We start from the raw sequence: 9,403 nt of genomic DNA, 5'->3' as shown, positions 1-9,403 counted from the left end.
ACTTGTGTAGCATGTTACTATACTGAATACTGTAGGCAATTGTAACACAATGGTAAATATTTGTGTATCTAAACACAGAAAAGGTACTGTAAAAATACAGTGTAGGCCAGGCACGGTGGCTCACACCTGTAATCCCAGCACTTTGGAAGGCCAAGGCGGGCGGATAACCTAAGGTCAGGAGTTCAAGACCAGCCTGGCCAACATGGTGAAAGTCCGTCTCTACAAAAATACAAAAATTAGCTGGGCATGATGGCAGGTGCCTGTAATCCCAGCAACTCGGGAGGCTGAGGCAGGAGAATTGCTTGAACCCGGGAGGCGGAGGTTGTGGTGAGCCAAGATGGTGCCATTGCACTCCAGCCTAGGTGACAGAGTGAGACTCTGTCTCCAAAAAAAGTGTGAAAGATATAGGACACTCACCATGAATGGAGCTTGCAGGACTGCAGGTTGCTCCGGGTGAGTGAGTGAGCAGTGAGTGAGTGTGAAGGCCTACGACACTGCTGTATACTACCATAGATTTTATAAACTGTACACTTAGGCTACAATAAATTTATTTAAAAATTTTTTCTTAGGCTAAGTATGGTGGCTTATGATGTAATCCTAGCACTTTAGGAGGCTGAGGAAGGAGGACTGCTTGACCCCAGGAGTTTGAGATCAGTGTGGGCAACATAGCAAAACCCTGTCTCTACAAAAAAACACCAAAATTAGTCAGGCCTGGTGGTGCGTGCCTGTAGTCCCAGCTGCTCAGGAGGCTGAGGTGGGAGGACTGCTGGGAGGTGGGAGGATTGAGCCTGGAAGGTTGAGGATGCAGTGAGCTATGATCACACCACTGCACTCCAGCCTGGGCAACAAAGTGAGACCCTGTATCAAAAACAAACAAAAACCACATACTCAATAAAAAAGAAAAATAAAATAAATTTTTCTTTCAGGCTGGGCGCAGTGACTCACATCTGTAAATTCTAGCACATTGGGAGATCCAGGTGGGAGGATCACTTGAGGCCAGGAGTTCAAGACCTGCCTGGGAAACATAGCAAGACCCTGTCACTACAAAAAATAAAAAAATAATAGCTCAGTATGCTCAGCTACTCGGGAGGCTGAGGTGGGAGCCTGAGCCCAGGAGTTTGAGGCTGCAGTGAGCAATGACTGTGTCAGCCTAGGCAGCAGAGCGAGACCCTGTCTCAAAAAACATATTTTTCTTTCTTCAATAATAAATTAATTTTAGCTTACTGTAATCTTTTAAATTCTGTTTCAACTTTTTTTTTTTTTTTTCCTTCTTCAACTTAATTGTAAGTTCAGGGGTATAGGTGCAGGACATGCAGGTTTGCTACATAGGTAAACATATGCCACGGTGGTTTCCTGCACACATCATCCCATCACTTAGGTATTAAGCCCAGTATCCACTAGCTATTATTCCTGATGCTCTCCCTCCCTCCACCGCCCCCCAACAGGCCTCAGTGTGTGTTGTTCCCCACTCCATATGTCCATGTGTTCTCATCATTCAGCGTCCACTTGTAAGTGAGAACATGTAGGGTTTGGTTTTCTGTTCCTGTGTTAGTTTGCTGAGGATAATGGCTTCCAATTCCATCCATGCACCTGCAGAGGACATGATCCTGTTCCTTTTTATGGCTGCATAGTATTTCATGGCGTATATGTACCACATTTTCTTTATCCAGTCTATCATTGATGGGCATTTAGAAAACTATGGGATGCTTCATGAATTTGTGTGTCATCCTAGCACAGGGTCCATGCTAATTTTCTCTGTATTGCTCCAATTTTAGTATATGTGCTGCTGAAGTGAGCATTTTAATTTTTTGACGTTTGTAAAACCACTTAAAACACACATTGTATAGCTGTACAAAAATACTTTCCTTTTTTTTTTTCCTTTTTTCTTCTTTTTTTAAGACAGGGGCTCGCTGTGTCGCCCAAAGTGGCACAATCTCGGCTTACTTCATAGGTCACTGTAGCCTCAACTTCCCAGCGATCCCTCCACCTCAGCCTCCCAAGTGCCTGGAACCACAGGCACTTGCCACCACACCCAGCTAATTTTTGTATTTTTTGTGGAGATGGGGTTTCACCATGTTGCCCAGGCTGGTCTCAAACACCTGGGCTCAAGTGATCCACTTGATTATAGGCATGAGCCACCATGTCCAACAATTTTCTTTCTTTCTCTCTTTATTCTATACGTTTTTTTCTATTTTTAAAATTTTTTATATTTTACTCAAAAATTTTTTTTTTTGTTAAAAACTGAAACAAATACATGTTAGCCTAGGCCTACACGGGGTCAGGATTGTCACTATCATTGTCTTCCACCTCCACATCTTGTCTCACTGGAAAGCCTTCAGGGGCAATAACACACATAGAGCCTCATTTCCTATGATAACAATGGCTTCTTCTGGAATCCCTCCTGCAGAATCTGCTTGAGGCCATTTTACAGTTAACTTTATTTATTTATTTTTTTTTTTTTGAGACAGAGTTTCGCTCTTGCTCTATCGCCCAGGCTGAAGTGAAATGGTGCGATCTAAGCTCACTGCAACCTCCGCCTCCTGGGTTCAAGCGATTCTCCTGCCTCAGCCTCCTGAGTAGCTGGGACTACAGGCACGCGCCACCATGCCCGCCTAATTTTTGTATTTTTAGTAGAGACAGGGTTTCACCATGTTGGTCCAGCTGGTCTCGAACTCCTGACCTTGTGATCTGCCTGCCTCGGCCTTCCGAAGTGCTGAGATTACAGGCATGAGCCTCCGCACCCAGCCAATAAACTTTTTTAATAAGTAGGAGTATACGCTAAAATAATGATAAAAAGTATGGTATAACAAATACATAAACCAGTAACGTAGTCCCTTATTATCTTTTTTTTTTTTTTTTTTTTTTGAGACAGGGTCTCACTCTGTCGCCCAGGCTGGAGTGCAGTGGCGCAATCTCAGCTCACTGCAAGCTCCGCCTCCTGGGTTCACACCATTCTCCTGCCTCAGCCTCCCGAGTAGCTGGGACTACAGGCGCCTGCCACCATGCCCGGCTAATTTTTTGTATTTTTTAGTAGAGACGGTGTGGTGTTAGCCAGGATGATCTTGATCTCCTGACCTTGTGACCCTCCCGCCTCGGCCTCCCAAAGTGCTGGGATTACAGGCGTGAGTCACTGTGCCCGGCCGTAGTCGCTTATTATCAAGTATTATGTACTGTACATGATTGTATGTGCTGTACTTTTACATGACTGGCAGTGTAGTACGTTTGTTTAGACCAGCATCACTACAACTATCTGAGTAATGTGTTGCACTATGACATTACCACAGCTATGATGTCACTAGACAATATAAAATTTTCAATTCCATTATAATCTGGTCTGTTGTTGACTGCAACATCATTATGAAGCACATGACTGTATATTATACTTCAACACAAAAGTTTACTTAAAAAAATAAATAGCGGCTGGGTGTGGTGGCTTACATCTGTAATCACAGCACTTTGAGAGGCCAAGGTGAGCGGATCAACTGAGGTGAGGAGTTCGACACCAGCCTGGCCAACATGGCGTAACTCCGTCTCTACTAAAAATAGAAAAAATTAACCGGGCGTGGTGGGCGTGCCTGGAATCCCAGCTACTCAGGAGGCAGAGGCAGGAGAATTGCTTGAACCTGGAAAGCGGAGGTTGCAGTGAGCCAAGATTGCACCATTGCACTCCGACCTGGTAGACAGAGTGAGACTCGGTCTAATAAATAAATAATTAAATAAGTAAGTAGCTAGCCCTGCTGAAGCTACTGCATGAGCGAATTCCAGGGAGAGCCTGGAAACTGAGCATCTCTTCCTGTGGTATCTTTTGCTGATCCTTTGTTGCTAGGTTTTCTAAAGTCCTAAAACCCGATGTCAGCAACCAGAGCTGTGGGGACAGAGGAAAAGAGGGAGGTGACTTAGTAGGATGAGTGTATCCAGGAGAGGCTGAGAGTGTCACTGGGCACACAGAAGCCCTACAAAGGGCTGGCCCTAGCCCTGCCTGAGCAGACCAGAGAGACCACTGTCTATATTGAGCTGAGGTCGGCTCCCCACAAGCCTTCCAAGAACCTTGATCTGCTCAGATAAACCCCTTCCTTAGCCCTCTACAATAAAAAGGAGAGAGCATCTTATCATAGGCTGTAGGCAGGGGTGGGTAGAGGAGCTGAATTGGACCCACTTTAGGCTGGGCATTTGGTCCCAGTTTCACCAGAGTCTTTCTACATTGTTTGAGCTCTCCCAGATTGTCAGCTCCCTGCTGGCCAAGCTCTACAACCCTCGGGGCGTGGCTTGGCACTTCAGAAGTTTCCAGTGATGTTCACCTGAGTGGGGCAGGGGAAGGCAGGAGTTAATGGCCCCACCTGCACCATGTCTCAGGGAGGAGAGCTCCTCACCCAAATGTCTGGATGAAAGGCAAAAAGGGATTCACTGGACCATTTAATGCCAGGGAGCCCTAAGAGTGCCTTGCACACAATAGGTGCTTCCGCACCCTTGTTGAAAGTCTAGATGGAATGAAGTTTCCAGTCCTGGGTCTGCCTTAAAGCCGGATAAGCACCTCCTCTGTGGGGTGGAGAAGCCTCAAGGTTAGGCCCAGAGAAGGCAGGACCTGCCCCAGGCCACACAGAAGTCCCTGGTGGTGGCTGAGTTCTTGGAGAGGACAGTGGCAGCTAGAAAAACTAGTCCATGAAGTCGGAGAGAAGCAGATTATCTTCCTATTGCCCCACCTTCTCCCCACGTACAGATGCGCAAACTGAGTCTTAGAAGACATAGATGCCTAGTCCCTGTCTCACAGCTAATCTGCTAAATCTTGGATTAGTGCTGTGCTGTCACGCCCACTCCTCTATCTCCCTCTCCTTCCCCAGTCCTGAGTTTCTTCACAAAAGCATCACTGTCTACTCGCACCCACCCACCCTTTGCGTGCCTCTAGAGTAGGGGTCAGCAGACTGTTTCTGTAAAGGGTCAGATGGTAGATCTTTTTGGCTTTGAAGTCCATAGGCCCATAGAATCTCTGCTGCAGCTCCTCAGCTCTGCCTTATCATGTGAAAGCTGCCAGCAGAGACATGTAAATGAACAGGCATGGCTGTATTCCTTTATTTATGGACGCTGAAATTTGAATTTCACAGAATTTTTACACATCTGGCTGAGTGCAGTGGCTCACGCCTGAAATCCCAGCATTTTGGGAGGCCGAGGCAGGCGGATCACTTGAGGTCAGGAGTTCGAGACCAGCCTGGCCAACATGGTGAAACCCCATCTCTACTAAAAATACAAAAATTAGCCAGGCATCTTGGTCCATGCCTGTAATCCCAGCTATTCAGGAGGCTGAGACAGGAGAATTGCTTGAATCCGGGAGGCGGAGGCTAAAGTGAGCCAAGATTGTGCCACTGCATTCCAACCTGGGTGATAGAGTGAGACTCCATCACACACAAAAAAAGTAAAAACTCTTCTTAGCTCATGGGCTGTACAAAAATGGGTAGTGGGCCAGGCCACAGTTGGCCAATTCCCTGTTCTAGATTGTGCCATCCTGGGGCTCAGACTCCCCATAGTCACTGAGGCTGTAAGTCCTGTCCTACCATATGGGTGGTATGAATGGCGAACTGTTTGGTTTGCTCAGGAATAGGGGTTTCCTAGGCTTTAGATTTTTTGGTGCTAAAACCAGTACAGTCCCAGGCAAACCAGGACAGAACAGTTGGTCACCCTAGATAGTAATCATTAACCCAGAGAGGGCCAGGCTTCAGGAACCAGCTGGCCCGGGTTCAGGTGTGGCCCCCGGGGCCTGCTCCAGGCACTGCCTTGTCCTTGGGGTTTGTGGTAGGGCCTTGTCCTATAGGGGCTGGCCCTCCGCACGGAGATGCCCCCTCCTCCATGCCAGAAAACCTCTGTGGTCTGGGAGCTCTCAAAAGGCAGGAAGTTGAATCATCAACTCCGGTAACGTCTCCGTCAGCCTGTGGGTCTGCCCGGGGAGCTCAGGGCTCCAGGCCCAGGGGGCTGGCTCTGCGCTTTGTTTGCTGCTTTCTCTGAACAGGAAAGCTTCAGAATGAGGCTTCTAGAGAAATGAGAGCTGTTGAATCAGATGGGGAGGAGCGCTGAATGTCAGGATGACCAAGACTCTCACCCCGCTCTGGCCTGGACTTGCTTTGTGGCCTTCAATGACTCTCTCGCCCTCTCTGTATTTTGGCTTTGGCTTCTACCACAGAAATGCTGATTCTTGAAATCCTCTTAAATTAAGAGTATGCATGATGACCAAAGTGGGAGCACCCCGGGTTCCGAAGACTCATTTTATCTTCACTACCAGGGATGCAGGCTGCTCAGACACACTTCCCTGCCTCCTGCCTGCCTGGGAGAAGGACCTGACCAGCCACCCCAGTTCTGGCCACAGGGGCTTTAGGAAGGTGACAAGTCTGGATTTAGGGAGATGGAGGAGAGGGGCAGAAAAGGAGGTCCAGGATGAAGACGGTTATCCACAGATAACAACTACAACCATACCACCTGTTGTCTATTAAGCACTCATGATGTGCCAGCCCTTGAATGATCTCATTTGATCCTCACAATGACTCTTTCATTTAAGAATTATCATCATTTCCATTTTATAGGAAAGGCAAATGAAGCCCAGAGAGGATAAGTACCTTGCCCAAGGTCACACAGCTATCATGTGGTGCAGCTGGCATTAACCCTAACTGTGTTAGACTGTGGCTTTGAGGGTTGAGGGCTCAGGAAGCCCACAGGTAGCAAAGGAGGGATGAGATTAGCAGAGAAGTCTAGAGTAGGGCTGGGGGAGAAAGTGTTCTTTCTTCCTGGTGCTGCATAGAAACATCCAGAGAATACGAAGAAGTCTGGGGTTTGGTAGGCTTGGAGACCGTGTTCCCAGACCAGGGATCATGAGGACACAGTCCCTAAGGCCAGCAAACGCCAGACTACCCACAGTCTGAACCCTGAACCCCTCGAGACCATTTGGAGAATCTATCGAGGGCTTGAGAAGGAAATTGGATACATAGCAGGATTTTGCTACAGAGCAGAAACGAGCATTTACTTTCTGAGCAAAGACAGCCCTGCTCCAAGGATGCCCCTGGGTGTCTGTTTATGTACCTCCCCAACCCAGCATGGGTGCCATGCTCAAGGTTCAGACAGAGGACCACAAGCCCCGTGCTGCACCATGCATAATGTCCCTCTTCCCCTTATAGGCAGGGGACAATGGGAGCTTGGCAGAGTTTGACCACCCTTAGTAGAGGACCGCACCTATGAAGGACCAATAGGGCCACTGATGGGCTGTGCTCCTGGGATGGGGGCAACCCCCAACTTGCTGTCCTCAGTAACACAGCCAATAGATGTCTCTGAGAAAAGAGGCCAACCCAGCTGTGCCAGGCAACTGACTGGACCCCTAACTTGGGCTCAGGTCAGGTCTAAAGATCCCTTCTCCCCTGTTAGCATCAGGTTCAGAGCCAGCCTTAGCTAGACCCTAAACATTTCTTACACTCTCTGGGGAACCACACAATTCTTCATGAAGCCGTTAATTTAAAAAGCATCGGGCCGGGCGCGGTGGCTCACGCCTGTAATCCCAGCACTTTGGGAGGCCGAGGCGGGCGGATCACAAGGTCAGGAGATCGAGACCACGGTGAAACCCCGTCTCTACTAAAAATACAAAAAATTAGCCGGGCGCGGTTGTGGGCGCCTGTAGTCCCAGCTACTCGGGAGGCTGAGGCAGGAGAATGGCGTGAACCCGGGAGGCGGAGCTTGCAGTGAGCCGAGATCGCGCCACTGCACTCCAGCCTGGGCGACAGAGGGAGACTCCGTCTCAAAAAAAAAAAAAAAAAAAAAAAAAGCATCTTGTAGCCGGGCGCGGTGGCTCAAGCCTGTAATCCCAGCACTTTGGGAGGCCGAGACGGGTGGATCACGAGGTCAGGAAATCGAGACCATCCTGGCTAACACGGTGAAACCCCGTCTCTACCAAAAAATACAAAAAAACTAGCCGGGCGAGGTGGTGGGCGCCTGTAGTCCCAGCTACTCGGGAGGCTGAGGCCGGAGAATGGCGTGAACCCGGGAGGCGGAGCTTGCAGTGAGCTGAGATCCGGCCACTGCACTCCAGCCTGGGCGACAGAGCAAGACTCCGTCTCAAAAAAAAAAAAAAAAAAAAAAAAGCATCTTGTAGGCTGGGCGTGGTGGCTCACGCCTGTAATCCCAGCAGCACTTTGGGAGGCCGAGGCGGGCGGATCACGAGGTCAGGAGTTTGAGACAACCTTGGCCAACATAGTGAAACCCCTTCTCTACTAAAAATACAAGAAACTAGCTGGGCGTGGTGGCACGTGCCTGTAATCCCAGCTACTTGGGAGGCTGAGGCAGGAGAATCGCTTGAACCTGGGAGGCAGAGGTTGAAGTGAACCGAGATCGTGCCATTGCATTCCAGCCTGGGTGACAGTGCAAGACATACTGTCTAAAAAAAAAAAAAAATGCAATCCCAGCAATTTGGGAGGCCGAGGCAGGCAGATCACTTGAGGTCAGGAGTTTGAAACCAACCTGGCCAACATGGTGAAACCTCATCACTACTAAAAAAAAAAAAAAAAAAAAAAAAAAAATTAGCCAGGTGTGGTGGCAGGCACCTGTAATCCCAGCTACTTGGGAGGCTGAGGCAGGAGAATCACTTGAACCCAGGAGGCGGAGGTTGCACTGAGCTGAGATCACACCATTGTACTCCAGCCTGGGCAACAGAGGGAAACTCCATTTCAAAAAAAAAAAAAAAGCATCTTGTTGTGTCTGCTATGTGGGCTCTAACCAGAATTGGTAGGGCTATGGGCTCCAGGAGGCTTCATTAGCCAGAGAACCTACTAGGACCGGGCCTGCACTGATGTCTTGAGGTGGAGGTGGGGGCCTGGAAGCTGGGTGCAGGGCTGAGGCCTCTCACTGGGTCTGCACTGGACAACTAGGCCCAGGAGCCAAATCATGCTTGCAGACATGTGGCTTCCATTATCCGACTATGTGGGGCAGCCCCGAGCTAGACTTGATTACTGCAAACCTGAAATAGTTCCTTATTAGACAGGGCTAGCTCACCCTCCCAAATGAGTCTTGTTGGGACCCTCGGGGTCTGGCACTGAGCACACTTCCTCATCCTATCCTCCAGTCCCGCCGGCAGGAAAGTAGGAGCACCCCAGCGCTTCTGCCTAGGCCTCTGCACAGACTCCAGGGGCACCTGTGGGGCTGAGGGCAAGTGGTAGCACAGTGCCTCTGGCCAGGACTGGCCCAGCCCTCTTCCCTGCCCCCAGCTCCTCCCCATGGAAGAAAGGGGAGAACAGGACTGGCTAGTTGAGGACACTGGGGACTGGGCCTGCCTAAGAGTGACAGTTCTGGGCCTCTCCCTGCTCCCCGTAAATGCCAGCTAGGGTGTGGGGCCCAGGAGGCTCCAGTGCTTTCCCAGTCCAAAGGTCACTAACTGCCCAAA

The 9,403-nt window shown here is 49.3% G+C and overlaps 1 non-coding gene across 1 annotated transcript; it reads right to left on the bottom strand.

The window, feature by feature from the left end:
* Positions 1–1,692: 1,692 nt before the first annotated feature.
* LOC112424123 (U6 spliceosomal RNA) lies at positions 1,693–1,799 on the bottom strand. Its single transcript, XR_003014796.1, has one exon. It is a non-coding gene; the product is annotated as a U6 spliceosomal RNA (small nuclear RNA).
* Positions 1,800–9,403: the final 7,604 nt, after the last annotated feature.

This window comes from Macaca nemestrina, chromosome 6 (assembly GCF_043159975.1).
Source record: "Macaca nemestrina isolate mMacNem1 chromosome 6, mMacNem.hap1, whole genome shotgun sequence".
NCBI lineage: Eukaryota > Metazoa > Chordata > Mammalia > Primates > Cercopithecidae > Macaca > Macaca nemestrina.
Note: the sequence above shows the minus strand (reverse complement) of the source record. Positions and strands in the feature narration are given on the sequence as shown.